This window comes from Microcaecilia unicolor, chromosome 8, assembly GCF_901765095.1.
Source record: "Microcaecilia unicolor chromosome 8, aMicUni1.1, whole genome shotgun sequence".
NCBI lineage: Eukaryota > Metazoa > Chordata > Amphibia > Gymnophiona > Siphonopidae > Microcaecilia > Microcaecilia unicolor.
Window position 1 is genome coordinate 169,626,662 of NC_044038.1, and position 16,626 is coordinate 169,643,287.

General features: G+C 39.1%; 1 protein-coding gene across 1 annotated transcript in view; it reads left to right on the top strand.

Annotated features, from left to right (window-relative positions):
• Positions 1-3,729: 3,729 nt before the first annotated feature.
• The window catches only part of PITX1 (paired like homeodomain 1), a 45,809-nt gene continuing 32,912 nt past the window's right edge, over positions 3,730-16,626 (top strand). Inside the window, exon 1 of the mRNA XM_030212106.1 lies at positions 3,730-3,809. The gene's annotated coding sequence lies outside the window, so the exon portion shown is untranslated. The remainder of the gene's footprint in view (positions 3,810-16,626) is intronic.

Consider the following 16,626-nt stretch of genomic DNA (forward strand, 5'->3'; position numbering starts at 1 on the left):
AGTTTTGATTGAGACTATTATTACAATTATCATAATCATCATTACCATTATTATTACACGTTTGGAATTAAGATATTGACAAATACAATAACTTTCCTACAGTAACAACTTTTAAATTTTGCGTGGACATTTTTAAAAGGGGGTGGGTTTTTTTTATCATGTATTTATGCAAATAATGGAAATGGCGTTCAGATTGTTTAGAATGATCCTAATTCTTTTAGGGATTATGGATGCAGGATGGCATTAGCTAAAAACGAACATAAGTCGTTCTGCCTCATGAAGAATTAAATCCCTCTGGCAGCTTTATTAAGAAGCTGAGCGTCTCTGTTTTTCACTTCTGTGTTATTAACACTAATTCAAATACCACATGCTCACCTTGGTCTTTCAAGAAAATTATTCCTAACGGACATTGGCTCTACAGGACAATATAGAGCCATTAAGCTTTTAAATGATTAGGTACATTTACTGTAATTATTATTTTCTGTGTCTTTTCTCCCCTTCAGGTATCATCATCCCTTAAGAGGACTCTGGATCTCTAACACCATAGGTTGGAAGACTGTAAACAAAAAAAACACGAACGTTTTTCGTTTATAATTTCGGTCCGTTTCTAATATAAACATCTTTTTGAAGAAGACTTTATAATAACACATCATTAAACATTGATTTTAAATACAATCAGCTTTCTGCTCTCTAATTTCAGAGCACCTTTAAACCAGCTGTTGGGCTGTGGCAGTTAGAATCAGCCGAACAGGAAACGCGTTTAGCTGTTAGCAGATTGAAACAGTGGCATTGCATTAATTTATGATGGCTGCAACTCTCAAAGGCTTTATTATGGTCGTATCACCTTTCTGTTTTCCGTAGAGCCTATTTACTAAATGCTTCATAGCACAGTTTGTGCAGTCCTAAATTATAGGCTGCATCATATTTGGAGCTGGGTTTGGATAATTGAAGTAAACCATAGAGCACTAAAGTTAATATTATCTTAAAGTCTAACCGTCTAATACCCAGAATGCGAATGCCATGTATTTTTTTTTTCTATTTAAAAGAATTTCAAGTGCGCAATTGGACTGCTCCTGGGGTCTCCCCTTAGCTAGTTGTATTATATTCAGCACTTTTAGTGGTTAAATAACTGGGAGAGGGCTGGGGTATTAGCCAGAATGTTACTGTGTGTGTGGGGGGGGGGACAAGATTGTGGTAAATTGTCGTCTTCACTCATCCTCCAAATATCAGCTTTAGGACGGCTTAGCCTCTCTCTTCAAGCTATGAGAAGTTCAGTGAAAGCCATGGGCATCTGGCTTCCACAGAGGTATTCACATATCGGAGTCCTCAAGAAGAATTAAAGAGATTTCTTTTTTTTTTTTTTAAGTTAATGCTAAATATGAGCACTGGCTAGCACGGAAACCGCAGACATAATTTGAAAAGTCAAAACCAAAGTTGTGTCTGGCACGAAGAAGCAAATAATAAATAATCTTTTGTTGTTTACACCTCTCCAAAAGAGCTCATTGCTTTGTGTTCTTTTGCTGTGCGAAAATCATGCACTGGAAAAAAACAGCAAATGCACACAACAGATATACAGACAAAGACATTTGTGCACAGATATGTGATATGTACACACAATGAAAGCCAAACATATGTAAATCTCATGTTTCTACATATCATATATGTGTCTGCTTATGTTTATGTGTGTGCACAGACATGTTGTACACATGCTTAGATATAAACACACAGTTTTTGGCAAATAAATTATCAGGCATAGACGTCAATTGTTCTCTTTTTAAACGCATAATGATTGTATCGGCATATTAATTGAACAATTTTGTTTTGTTTTTTTTGTTTTTCTGTTGATGTTTTTTTACTTTTTCAGCAACAATCAGAATGGCTTATGTCCATTCCATTAGAACTTACCATATTTCCTCTTTGTCAATCAATGGGAAACAAAACAGGGATCATGAGAAATTGAACTGTTATGTGTGAGCTCCCTTAGCACGGGTTATTTAAAACACAGGCTTGTGATAGAACAGTAGATTATTTATTAGGGGTTACACACCATTGCTCTAATTATGTAACGTAACAGGGAAAAGAAGAGATCCAGGGAAGCACCGGGTTATTTAAAACACAGGCTTGTGATAGAACAGTAGATTATTTATTAGGGGTTACACACCATTGCTCTAATTATGTAACGTAACAGGGAAAAGAAGAGATCCAGGGAAGCTGGCTGCCTTGCTGCTTCCCCAGGGGATCCAAGGTCCATTCGTATCTGATCAAACCAACCCATTTCACTGCCTTCTCCCAAATACTCAGCCTATTAAATCTTAATTTAGAGTTTCTCTCTGTATCCTGTTATTTCGTGATTTTCGAAAAGGTACGGCTCACTCGAGAAACGTGAGGATTAAGCCTGGCAGCACAAAGGATTCTTTTATCAAATCCCCAAGCAAACGCTTGTTATTCCACGCTAGCATCTTATTATCAACTCCGGCGGGAAAAATGAGCTGAAAATGTTAACAATTTATCTGTCAATATCAATAGGCTGTAAAAAAATATATAAATAAATAAAAACCTTCTGGCTACAATAATCAGACATATATTGACAGATATTTGACTTTTGTGAAAGACCTGGCCCTTAGGATAGCCAGACTCGAATTTAGTTCAGGTATTTGGGGACGAGTTGATTTGGGGACATTTTCTTTGGGCTTTCTTTTACAGTTTTCACCTTTTCCAGTCATAGTACATAAAATACACTTTTCTTTTTGTGTTAATAGTTGCTCGTAGGTGTAAAATAACACTGTGCCACCTTTATTTCAGGAATCTACTACTACTACTACTACTTATCATTTCTATAGCGCTACTAGACGTACGCAGCGCTGTACACTTGAACATGAACTAACTACTAACTAACTAACTAACATTTCTAAAGCGCTACTAGGGTTACGCAGCGCTGTACAATTTAAACATAGAAAGACAGTCCCTGCTCAACAGAGCTTACAATCTAATTAATCTGCATTTTTATACGTATTTATCTGTTTTCAGTGGAATCGGGTATCTCCCTAAACAAATACAAGATGGAAATATCGGGGACTATCGTAAAATAAAGCACAAGGAAAATCATAGTATTACACAAATACGCCATGAATGATTTATTTTTAAACAAAACTTTTTTTTCTCAAGTTGACTGTATTCCTTCTTAAACAAATATAAGTGATAATTAGACGATTAAATTTATAAATTTAGTTCAAAAAGAGTATGACTACAATTAGAACTACTTAACAGGGGCTGCTTCAAAAAGGATTTTTAAAACAGGACACTTGGCAAACTAGAGAATCATTGACATTGTTGCTCGTGCATAAATCAATATTTTGTAAAATGAATAAATTCGACTTCAAAAAATTGTTTTTGCTTATGGCAGTGAGCGATTAATATTTAGGAAGTAGAATCTTATTTCTCCAAAGACTGTTCTATTTGGGACTTTGCAAGCTTGGATTTTTCATGCCTTGAGTGCATCGACCTTTCAAAAGAGCTTGAAGAGGTTGGGGGGGGGGGGAGAGTGAAACAAATCGATGGTATAATCGTAGTACAGCTTTTATCCGTCTGCGGAGGCTGTGACTGCCCTCTGCTCCCCGTCTAGTATGTGGCACGCTGGGATTCGAGTGACGTCATCAGGAGCAGGCGAAATCTCCTCGAGAAAGCCCAAAAGCACCGGGGCACTGCATTGCTCTGCTCGCCATAGCACAACTGAGGTTCCCGGAGGATCTGTATTCTGCACGAGACCTGATCGCTGACAGTCTTACAACTCTCCTCCTCTCACTTCACTGGTAAGTTGAAGGCGTGATTCCTTATTTTTCTGTGAGGGTCTCACTGCACAAATCCTGCTTCTCTGGACTGTTGAGTCAACCCTAACAGCAAAGGAAGGGTCTCAACCCAGATATACTTTTTACAACCTCGCTGGGCCAACTTGGACAGAATCAAGGAAATGAATGGCAAAGCCAAGTTCCTCTTTCACATGCTGTATCTGACGGATTTTGATTATTTCTGTCCTTCACTCCACAGTCGCTTTGAGCTTTCGAAAGCCCACACAAGTACAATTGCTTCTAGTTTCTTTAACTTCTTAAAACACTTCACATGTGTTCAAAAGACCTTACAGATTGCATGTGTATCGCTTAACCTTCCTGATCAAGTTTAGAAAGTCCAATGAGAGTTTAGTTTCCAGATTGGTTGAATTTTTCAAGGTTTTGGGAATGCAATTTATTTATATGGATTGTTCTGAACTATTTCACAGTGTTTTCCACAACTAGGACATGTGTAATTGCAATCATTATTGCTCTAAGAAGTCGAGAAAGAGAGAATGTGTTCTTAATTAAGAACTCTCGGGTCACACAGCCGTTTCTACGTGTAACACTAACCGATTTATTTTAAGAAGGTTGATACAAATTACTTTCAGAGCTTCAAACTATATAATACATTATTTTTTTTAAAGAGAAGTACTTGCTGCAATACAGGAAAATAAGTGAAAAAAAAGAATGCTTCCACAGTGTATTCCTAAATCCGATGTATTTTCCAGACCATTTCACCATTCCCATTTGCAGAGTTGATTGCTAGTCTTAGCCTTGAAGTCGCAGTCCTTGACATCTTTATACCTTGTATAAATTCTTTAGGGTCCCTGCACTTCGTCAGTACTGACAAATATGTTACAAAATATTATTCCAAGGGGGTTACCTCATTTTGCACGCTGGAAGGTTTAAACAAAAACAGTTTTGCTGAAATTTCAGTACAGGGCTTCTTGAGCGTAATATGTGAATAGCATGGCAGTAGCTGCAGAGTATCACATCTGGCTTGCAAAATCCCGTCTTGTGAAACATATTCATGGGAGCACATTTAAATCTACCACAACAGAAGAACTAGGACAGATTTTGCAGAGATAAACTGCTTAATTGTTGCATTAAATTTGCAGGGCAGGGGTGTAGCAAGTTTGAGTCCTATGACTTGAAAATAATACCACAAAGTTGCTCATTCAAAGGTAGATCGTTCTAGGTACAGACATTTAAGCGGTACTAATTTTATTTCAGAGATCTTTATGGTTGTATATCCATGATTAGTAGATTGTAATTTGTGCGTGTGTGGTAAAGGTATTACATTTTAAAGAAAATAAAACTTCGTGTGCAGTGCCGTGGTCAATTTTGGGGCTCTGTCCTGTGGTTTCCGAGCTATTGCAGTAGAAATTTAAAAGGTTTTCTGATTACAATATTCCTGACAATATTTTATGGTCTTCTGAACTCATCTTTTGCTTTCCAGTAACTTGACAAGTTTGTTTAAATGATGTCATGCATAAATAACAAAGGACATCATTAACATTTATGTATCAGTTATCGCTTGCAAACTGGATCACTGAAGAGCTCCCCCTTATTTCTTTAAAATAATATAGGACCTGAAACTAAACTAAACAATTACATTTTCTCACCTTAGTACATAATCCTATATATTAATACTGCAGAATTCAATAAAGATTACAAAAAACATCTCAAACAGGAAAAAAAAACATCAACCCATAAATGTCTATAAATACTAGCGTCTAGTTTTAGAAGTAAATATATCTAAACTTAATTCAACCAATTTTTAAAGCCAAATAAGTCCCCAATTTTTATTGTGTAGTGGTCTTCTATAACATGAATTATTATAGTGTTAGAAAACTACTAGATGAAAATATATTCTTTGATATAAAAAAAATATGGCAAAACAAAAAAAAGGCTTTAATTTACAGTCTATTGTTTACAGAAATTTTATTATGGAATTGAGTCTTTTCAAGAATGTGCCATCCTATGGGGACTTCGGTAAGATATAGCTGTTTCTAGAGTTATCAGGAAAAAAAAATGGGCTGAAGCATTGTTCTTCCTACCTGCAAATAAATGTCAGAATTCTGCTTTAATTGCAGGCAGTCAGGGAGCTCTGTGGCAATTCATATGAGCTGTGTTATCTGCTGTGCAGGTCCCTTTCTGCTCTCAGCTATTCTAAGCTAGCATTTATGATGTTTGCTCTGTAAGATTATATGCGGTTCCGTGCTCTATCAATCTAATCTTCCTTTAGAAAATATTTCTATGATTAGACTCGCAGTGATAAATCCAGGTACAATTCTTACAGTCGACCTAGGAAGAAGGGTGTCAGGTCTTATCTCTGTGACCTAATCACTGTATTTGCTCTCAGAACAAAGTGATATTTATAAAAGAAGATAGCGCAGGTCAGATAAGATGAATAATGTGAGGTGAAGAGCAATGGACTTACACTTAATTAATTTTTCTAGTTGCTGCATTATGTGATAAAAGCCTTTAGCCCTGAATTCTATTAAAAGTGCTAAAAATTATATACACAAATTTGGGGGTATGCCCAATTTGCAAAAGCAATTTAATTGAATAATGAGCTAATTAATGTTAAACTGGCTTTTTAACAAACAATTATCGGCACTATTTAGATTAAAATGTACGCATGTAAGCTTGGGCATGGGATCTGTGCCTAACTTTTAAATGTGAGTCAAAAAAGGGGGCATGGAAATGGCAGAGTCATGGGTGGATCGGGGAGTTCCTTTCAGTTACGTGCGTAATTATGGAATAAAGTGGGATCCATGCCTAATTTGCATCACATTTCCATTGGTGTAAATGGACGCACCTAAATGTAGTCACGGTTCCTGAGCATAAGCACTCTTCTATAAGCCGCACCTAACTTTAGGCACCGTTTATAGAATACCGCTGAGCAGCTTTTTTCCGCAACAATTTTTTTTAGGCACCATATATAAAATTTGGGGGCCCTGTTACAAAGGCTCCACGCGCATGCAGCAAGCGCCAAAATGAGACTACCACCAGGCTACCGTGCCCACCTGGTGGTAATTTCAGATTTGTCATGCACCCATAATGCCTGGATGATTTACTTATTTATTTCCTCCCACACGCAGCCTTTCCAGTGGTAATCAGCAGCTGGCGTGCGCCGACTGGTCACTGCATTGTAGCACATGAGCCCTTACCGCTAGATCAATGTTTGGCATTAAGGGTTTTAGGCGCATGCTATTTTCAGTTTTACCGCATGCCTTTTTCCTATCCCATTTAGAAAAGCCCTTTTTTGCAAACACGGTAAAAACTGGCCCAGTGCACACCCAAAGCCCGTGCCTACATTACCGCAGGCCACTTTTTACCATAGCTTAGTAAAAGGACCCCTTAGAGCCTTACCTAGAGCCTTTTTTAATCAATAACAAAATTAAGTAATTGAATAATAATAATTCGAGAGAGAGACTATACACGGATGTTTTAAAATTAAAATAGAATTATCCCATCAGTTTAAACTAAACTCATATATGATGGTCTGCAAAGTAACAGGTGATTGTAATATTACAGACTGGAAAGCATAACATATACTTTCACTAGTGGGAATACTAGCAGTCAACAAGTTAGGATTTGACTTGATTTGAAGTATTAGGTATTTAATTTTATTGTCCAGAATAGAGAAGAAACTTAGCAAACTTTGCATGACAGAGAAAACAATTAAAAGACCTGACCAGATGGATCACCTGTTCAATACCCCTGTTGTTTTAATCATTTCCATAATAAATGTAACTCCCTAATCCCTTATTTATCTTGTTTATCTTGATTAGAGCAGAGGCTGTCTCTTAGGCATTTATGTACAGCACTGGGTAAATCTAGTAGCACTATAGTGATAATCAATACTACAGCAGCAGCTCCACCCTCCCTCTCCTAAACAAAAATTAAACAAATAATAAAAAATGTACATTTTGTGCAAGCAAATATACTCAATAAACAGGCCTAACATTTTTATTCTGAACACAGAAAAACATCCAACCACACGGAGAGCAGCAAACATAGGGGGCGATATTTCTTTAAGGTAAAGAACTTTATGAAGAGTTTCATGAGCTGCATTTTAAAATTCAGCCCAAAATATTTGACATACTGTGTAATATATTGTTCTTCAGAGCAGTAAACACAACTTCTTTTTTGATCGGTGCATGTGCAAGTATTAGCTGGCCATCAAATAATGACAAGAGAGACATTATTCTATTCATTTATATGGACGAAATGAATTGTTCTATTGCCTGCTGCTAAAAACAGAAATAATTTTTTTTAAAAACCTTTTCCCAGCTGTCATATAGTCTGTGTGTAAAAGAGCCTTAAGGTATCGTTTGTAACTGTCAAAAAATAAGCGTTGGAGTTATTATCCAAGATTTTGCAAACGCTCCCAGTTTTAAGCTTTATTGTGCCTTTGGCTTTACCAAACCAGCAGAGTCATCCTTCGCATATTATACAATAATATTGCATTTAAATTGCTAAACATCTTATGAGTTATGCATTTGAAAACAAGGAAAATGCTTACAGGTTTGCAATATATTTTAGGTTAGATACTTCTTACATCTGTGAAACTGCTAAGATACACGTCTTCAGTTATTAGCAATTATGGCTAAGTACAGGTAGGTGGTCCTTGCAGATTTATTTAACCAAACTGGGTTTTCTAGTTTGAACTTATCCACTTCACTAAGAGGCTTATGGTTGGAATGTCACTTGAATAAATAGCTTACCCAGGGGCACTTTGGCAAATCTAATTCTCAAAGTAAAAGGGTCTTCCTATAGAAATAGAATACAATGTCGCAACTTGTCAGTTGCAGCCCATGTTATAATTTTAGGTCTATATAACTGTCGTAGAACAGAACACCCCAAACACCCATTTGTGGCACATAAGAAATGGAATTCCTGAATGCATGTCACAGGATAAGTATGCATTTTGGACAACATCAGGGAAAGTAGAAATGCATCAGTTCTGCAAGCCCTTGTACTACAACCATATTGAAATACTGCAACTTGTTACCTAAAAAAAATTAACTTTCTGGAAGGGAAATGGAAAATCTCCCTTAAAAACCAACCAGTGCCAGCAAAAATATTCTTCAAATATGTTGCAAACTTTAAGAATCTGGCAAAAGTTTCCAATGGATTTTTTTTCCTTCCTGGACTTAGGGGAAATTACATGTATAGACAATGGATGTTCTTTTCCAAAATTATGCAAAGTAAATTAATTTGCAGGCTTCTTGCAAATCAATTAAATCTGGATCTAAGAGAAAGTACCTGCTGGCAAGAATTTAAACTGTTCCTTTAGAAAACAGAGCATTGCCAATGTTAACAGCAAATGAGTTGCGAGTTTCAGGGTTCTCTGGTAGGAAAAGTAACTCTCGTTGATTAAGTTTTCTACAGTGAGAATTCTATATCTACAGATGCTTAAAGGAGCTGAATTAGTACCAGTCTGAGTCCCTATATTTTTATTAATTTTGAACACAAAGAAAGAAAGAAAAAAGAACAGTATAACACAGATAGGGCTGGTGAAAAGTATTATGTGCCCTAGGTGAATCTTGAGTCTTGCTAAGACCTCGAGATACTTCCCCTGATAAACTCAACAATCATGATCATCTCAATGCCATGCATCCCAGAACAATCCTGTAAAAATGCATTAATTGGATATCATATATTTAAATATTAAACTTTAATACATACATAATGACAGCAATTTACAAAAAGATATGAAGAGAAAGAGTGGGAGGTTGACCACGGATACCAAAGACTGGAACAATGTACTTGGAAATAAAAAATGTTTATTGGAAAAATGACTCGACACAAATGTTGTGTTTCGGCCACTAGGCCTGCATCAGGAGTCTACAAAGAAATATTCTGCACTGTTCTGGTGGTATAGTTACTACTACTACTTATCATTTCTATAGCGCTACTAGATGTACGCAGCGCTGCACACTTGAACATGAAGAGACAGTCCCTGCTCGACAGAGCTTACAATCTAATTAGGACAGACAAACTGGACAAATAAGGGATAAGTACAAAGAGTAGCAAGATTCTGGAATCCCAAACAGTAGCAAGATTCCAGAATCCCAAAGATAACTACTACTACTACTTATCATTGCTATAGTGCTACTAGACGTAAGCAGCGCTGTACACTTGAACATGAAGAGACAGCCCCTGCTTGTCAGAGCTTACAATCTAATTAGGACAGACAAACAGGACAAATAAGGGATAAGAGAATTACTAAGGTGGGAATGATAAAATATGGGTACTGAACAAGTGAGTAAGGGTTAGGAGTTAAAAGCAGCATCAAAAAGTTGGGCTTTTAGCCTAGATTTGAAGACAGCCAGAGATGGAGCTTGACATATTGGCTCAGAAAGTCTATTCCAGGCATATGGTGCAGCAAGATAAAAGGAACGGAGTCTGGAGTTAGCAGTGGAGGAGAAGGGTGCAGATAAGAGAGATTTACCCAGTGAACGGAGTTCCCGGGGAGGAGTGTAGGGAGAGATGAGAGTGGAGAGGTACTGAGGAGCTGCAGTGAATGCACTTGTAAGTTAATAAGAGGAGTTTGAACTGTATGCGGAAATGAATAGGGAGCCAGTGAAGTGACCTGAGGAGAGGGCTAATATGAACATAGTTTCTGTGCTGTTGGCTTACCGCGGGCGTTCTGTGCATAAAGGTACAGGCTGATGGGTCTTTTATTTATTTATTTATTGCATTTGTACCCTACATTTTCCCACCTCTTTGCAGGCTAAATGTGGCTTACATTACATTATGAATAGTGGAAATCTATAAGAAAATATCAGGACTATTACTCCACTTTGACTGCAGTTACTCGTTGCTGCCCCCATGGAAGCCACTGCCTTAGACAGTCACCTCGTCTTGCCTAATGGTTGTGCCAGCCCTGAACACAGAGCCACATAAGCAATGTTTACTTCTGGGAAAATTGTACAGGCTTAGCAAAAAAATAGAAAAAAATATGACCAGGGGTCATCACATCAAACCATGCTTAACATATATTCAAATTATATTATCCATCACTGAAGAATATTTATACAGCTTACAAACTGAATTCCACCAAAGAGTGAAATTTATTAATGAACTAGTAAAAAGGCCCATTTCTGACACAAATGAAACGGACGCTAGCAAGGTTTCCCTCGGAGTGTGTATGTTTGAGAGTGAGTGTGTGTGAGAGATGGAGTGTGTGTGTCATAGACAGAATGAGAGAGAGACAGATACAGCGTGTGTGTGTGTTTGTGTGAGGGTGTGTGAGAGACAGAGTGTCTGTGTGTGTGAGACTGTGTGTGTGTGACAGAGAGATAGAGTGTGATAGACAGGGAGTGTGTCAGAGAGAGTGTATGTGAGAGACAGTGAGTGAGTGTGAGGCCCCACCCCCACCTCTCTGGTCTCAGGACCCCCTCCCCACCTCCCTTTCCCCTGCCCCGCCTCCAGCCATCCCTGTCCAGCGACCCTCCCCCCCCCCCCCCCCGGCGCACCAAACCCCCTCGCCACCCACAGCTGCCAGTGGTAATGGTGTCTGGCTGCTGCTGCTTCCCCTGTTGAGCAGCAGCAGCCGCTACAAAAAGAAAAGAAGCGATATGTTTTTAAACCCAGCCTAAATCATTCGCAAATGCCCGAGTCTTACAACGCAGTCTCTGCAGCCACTCCTCCTCTCACCTGTCACGTCACTGCGCTTCTCCGGGGTCTTACTCCAGGGCAGTGATGTGGAGGCAAGAGGAGGAGCGGCTGCAGAGACTGCGTTGTAAGACTCGGGCATTTGCGAATGATTTGGGCTGGGTTTTAAAACATATCGCTTCTTTTCTTTTTGTAGCTGCCTCTGCTTCTCAACAGGAGAAGCAGCAGCGGCCGGACAGCGTTACTACTGGCATCTGCGGGTGGCAATGGGGTTTGATGCACCGGGGGGGGGGGTGTTGATGTGCTTCGGGTGGGGGGAGGGGGTGTTTGATGTGCTTGGGGGGAGGGGGGTGTTTGATGTGCCGGGGGGGGGATTGGGTGATGCACTGAGGGGGGGGTTCTGTGGTGCCGTGCTTGTAGTTTTTTTGATGTGCCACTCCCTACCACTTTCTCCGAAGTGGCAGGGAGCAGCGCACTGACAGCTGATTCCCCCTGCCTGAGAATCAGCTGTTAGTGACGTCATCCTGGCTACGGAGCCTAGCTCAGCAACTCCAGGAGCCATGGACACAGGCAGTCCCACATTAGAACGTTGGTGGTAAGAATTATTATATAGGATAATCTTTCTGATTTATTAGTATAATATGTAAGGTTAGTAAAAGAAAAATATCTGACAGCTTTTGTTGTCAGGATATTAAAAGACATCCAAGAAAAGAATGGATCTAAAAATAACTCTCTAATATGATATCCCACCGGATAACCCATGAATAAGTCAGCACAAGTTTGACACTTGACCGTAATAGTTGCCAGTTATCAAGGCTTCAACTCTTGCTAGTTTCCATTCATGCATCTTTCACTTACATTCAGAATTCAATCTTCTTTAAAAGCAATCTAAACTACAGAACAGGGCTCTTATTTTATGGAAATGGGACTTGATATACTGCCTTTCTGTGGTATTTTGCAACTATATTCAAAGTGGTTTATATATATACTTATTTTGTACCTGGGGCAATGGAGGGTTAAGTGAGTTGCCCACAGACACAAGGAGCTGCAGTGGGAAATGAACCCAGCTCCCCGGGATCAAAGTCTGCTGCACTAACCACTAGGCTACTCATCCACTCCCATTTTAGAAGCCCTGATCACACATTTTATTACCTCTAACCTGGACAGAGAATCCCTTGGGCATAAAACCATAATTAGATTCCAGAAACCTCCAAACAGCAGACAAGAAACTAGTCAAAGAAAAGCCTATGGGTTCTGGTAATGTAATGGGACACATTACCGGACTTTATTAATTCACAGAGAGAAACACAGTTTGCAAGGTTATTGTGTTGTTAAGACTCAGAAAATACACCTTAACTTCTACTAAAATGAGATATCTAGAACCTGATGTATTTGCTGCATTATTTCTTCCACCAATTTATGTGCTACCTGTGTGATAAGAATCTAGAACATTACTTTAGAACAGGTGTTCTCAACCCAGTCCTCGGAACACAGCTAACCAGTCAGGCTTTCAGGAAACCCACAATGAATATGCATGAGATGGATTGCATGCCCTACCTCCTTGGTAAGCAGATTTATCTCATGCATATTCATTGTAGGTATCCTGAAAATCTAACTAGTTTGTTGTGTCCCAAGGACTGGGTTGAGAACGCTTGCTTTAGAACAAAAGGATATGACAAGTGTCTTGCTCTGTCAGATCAATAGTCCATCAAGCCTAGTGTCCTCTCTCCAGGTCACTTGGAAATATTTGGCAGATGCCAATGGGAAGAACAATTTCCTGGTGCTCACTCCCAGAAGTAAGAGATGATGAGCAGAACTTCCTAGCTAGTCATTGGTAATGGACCTGCCTTCCGGAAACTTGCCCAAAACCTTTGTAAACCTAGCGATATGACTAACCTTGACCACATCCTTTTTTGGTTCTTTTTATCTATGTTATGGAGTTATTTTGCTCTTTCCTACCTGCAGTTTTATATTCTCGCTGTCCTTTCATTTTTAGGGCGTTCCTTTCTGTGCGGTGTGCTCTGCTATGTCAGTTTTAGTGGCGTAGCAAGTTTTAAATAAGCAATAAACTATAATAAATTCCACCGTTTAGTTTTCCTTGACTGAACATGTATTTTCTTAAATTAGTTGTTCATTTCATAGAATGCCCTCTAGTCTTAGTACTAACCACTTCCTACCAACTTGTTACATACTTCTCATGATTTTGTAAACCTCTTTCTTTTCCTCTCTGTCACTTCTTTTTTAAGACGTGACGCCCTAACCTGTTAAATCTTTAACAGGAAAAATGCATTTTTCAATGGGGCAGTAATTGGTCATGCGCTAAATGGAAAGGTATCATGTGGCTATTTACTGCCTGAGTCTTTACCACCAGCCATTGACCTAGTGGTAAAGGCTCATATGCTACTCGTGCGGTAATCATGCAGTTAGTGCCAATGTGAGCATGTTGCCAATTACCGCTGGGAACACACCCTGTGGTAGAAAATAGAAAACTATTTTCTACTGCGGGAATCAGCATGCATCAACCACCGGGTGCCAGCACTACCACGGTGTTAGTGCCAATTTGGCATATGTTACCCACGTTAGCCCTACTGCTGCTTTATAAAAGGGCCCCTTAGAGCCTTATTTTCAAAGATTTATATCAAATATAATTGAGAGACTGCTTCGGAAAAATTGGACTCTACTCAGCATTCAATAAAAAAATAGAAATGGAAGATGACCTTAGACGAACAGGATTTTACCAAAACTCTACTTATGAGTAGGAGGGACAAGGTTTCTATTCTAACTATACAAAGGTGCACGAGTACCGTAATTAAAGCTGCCATAACTGAGTTAGCCATAGTGAGGGCTGGTAATACTACAAAATGTTGTTGCACTGTATCTCAGTGCTAACATTCGTACACCAACTGTTTTGCAAGTTGGGTGCAAATCAAATTATATATCGCACTAGTGAGTCACAAATTAGAAGGAACTGGATCCAGAGCAGGTGTAATAAATGGATCAGTTTCTGCACTGCAGCTTAGCGACCAATGGGAAAATAGGTTTGTTTCATCAGCTGTCCCTAGCAGTTTAAGGGCATAAGAATAGCCATACTAGGCCTGACCAATGGACCATCTAGCCCAGTATCCTGCTTCCAACAGTGGCAGAAACCCAAATAGTAGCAACATTCCATGTAGAATCTCAAAAAGTGGCAACGTTCCATGTAGAATCTCAAAGAGTGGCAACATTCCTTGTAGAATCTCAAAGAGTGGCAACATTCTGGAATCCGAAATAGTAGCAACATTCCATGCTACCAATCCCAGGGTAAGCAGTGGCTTCCCCTTGTCTATCTCAATAGCAGACTCTGGACTTTTGCATTTTGTAGAGCAAACCTCAGATTTTGATAATAAATGTCAAAATATCTTTATGACCAATCTTTTGCCTGTTTTTCAGGGATGATAAAACTGGAGGACTAAGGCAGCTGCAGTTTTCTTTTCTAAATTGCATTAAACAGCCTTCATGCTTGGCCCACTTTGATAAATAATAAGCAACCAATGCAACAACTGCAATAAAGGGGGTCTTCCTATCAAAATTATAGCTTTGGTTGTACTACAGAAAGGCAGTATATCAAAATGCATTACTCATTACCCATTACCATTCTGTGCTATCTGTAGAGGTGTCTCAATGTGACTACAGTTAAACAATGGCCCCCAAATTCTATAAACGGTGCTAAGAAATTGTCCCCCAGATTCTGTATATCGCGCCTAGCATTCCTTGCCAAAATCCAAGCATATTTTATAACAATACGCATAACGTAATTGGCTTAACAAGCTAATCAATGTTGATAACATCACTTAACAAGCAGTAACGAGCACTGACAATAATTAGAATTTATGCACACAATTCACTAAGGGCCTCTTTTACTAAGCAGCAGTAAGCCCAATGCTGGCTTACCATGTGCTAAACAGGAAGTACCACCAGGCTACTGTAGCAGCCCGGTGGTACTTCCTACCCCTAGCACTCCGTCATATCTGTCGGGTTAGCATGGAAGCCCTTACCACCACCTCAATGGGTGGCAGTAAGGGCTCCCCCCAGAAATGACCTTTCGGCAAGTGATTTACGTGCCACATGGCCATTTCCTGCAGGAAGGAGAGACTTCCCTTTTACCTGCTGTGGTAAAAGGGGGCCTCTATGCACATGAAAAACATGCACCTACAGCTTAATAAAAGGGGCCCTAAGTGTACTCTGTAATACAGTGCACCTAAATTCTCATACGTGCAGCCAAAAAGGGACATGGTTATGTACAGGGCAATAGGCGTTTCGTGGATATTCCAAAATGTATGCACCTTGCTATAGAATATGGCCCTCTCTGCCTAAGTCTACCTGCTGGGATTGATGCCAAATAAAACATGGCCTAAATGGACATGACCAAATTAGGTCATGTGGAGAAGCGCTCGACATATTCTATACTGTGAGGAAATTTAAGCCCATTCTATAAAATTTAGATATATTTTAGAGTATATGCCTAGGCATATTTTTTTACCACTTGGATTTTTCAGGCACCATATACAAAATGTGGCCCTATGTGTGCAAATTTGGATGCATGCCCGATTTGCGTATGCAATTTAATTGAATAATAAGGCAATTAGTGCTGATAATTGACACCTATCAATTAATGGTGCTAATTGGCATCAGTTTTTTTTACGTGTGCATGTTTACGGACCTGGGTCCACATGTAAATTTTACGTGTGGCTCCTAAAAGGGGGAGGGGTCATGGGCAGATCACGGGCATTCCAGCAATTTATATGTGCTGTTATAGAATAAAGGGGATCCGGTCATAATTTAGGTACGAGGACTTACACCGTGGTTCCGTTGGTGTAAATGCTTGTGCCTAAAGGTAGTCGTGGATCCCAGCTATTCTATAAACAGCACCTAAGTTTGAGCATCATTTATAGACTAGCACTAACCACTATTTTTATCAGTGCTGATTTTTTGGTGGCAGTTTATATAAAAATCAAAATGAGAAATAACTTATTTTAGAAAATCGTTTTTTTTAACAATTAAAGCAATATGACCTTTCATTGTTAACTAAGGGGTATGTCTACTAAGATGTGTTAGCGTTTTTAACGTGCCTGTAAATTTAAGGCGCGTTAAATGCTAACGCGCCTATACATTTCTATGGGTGCGTTAG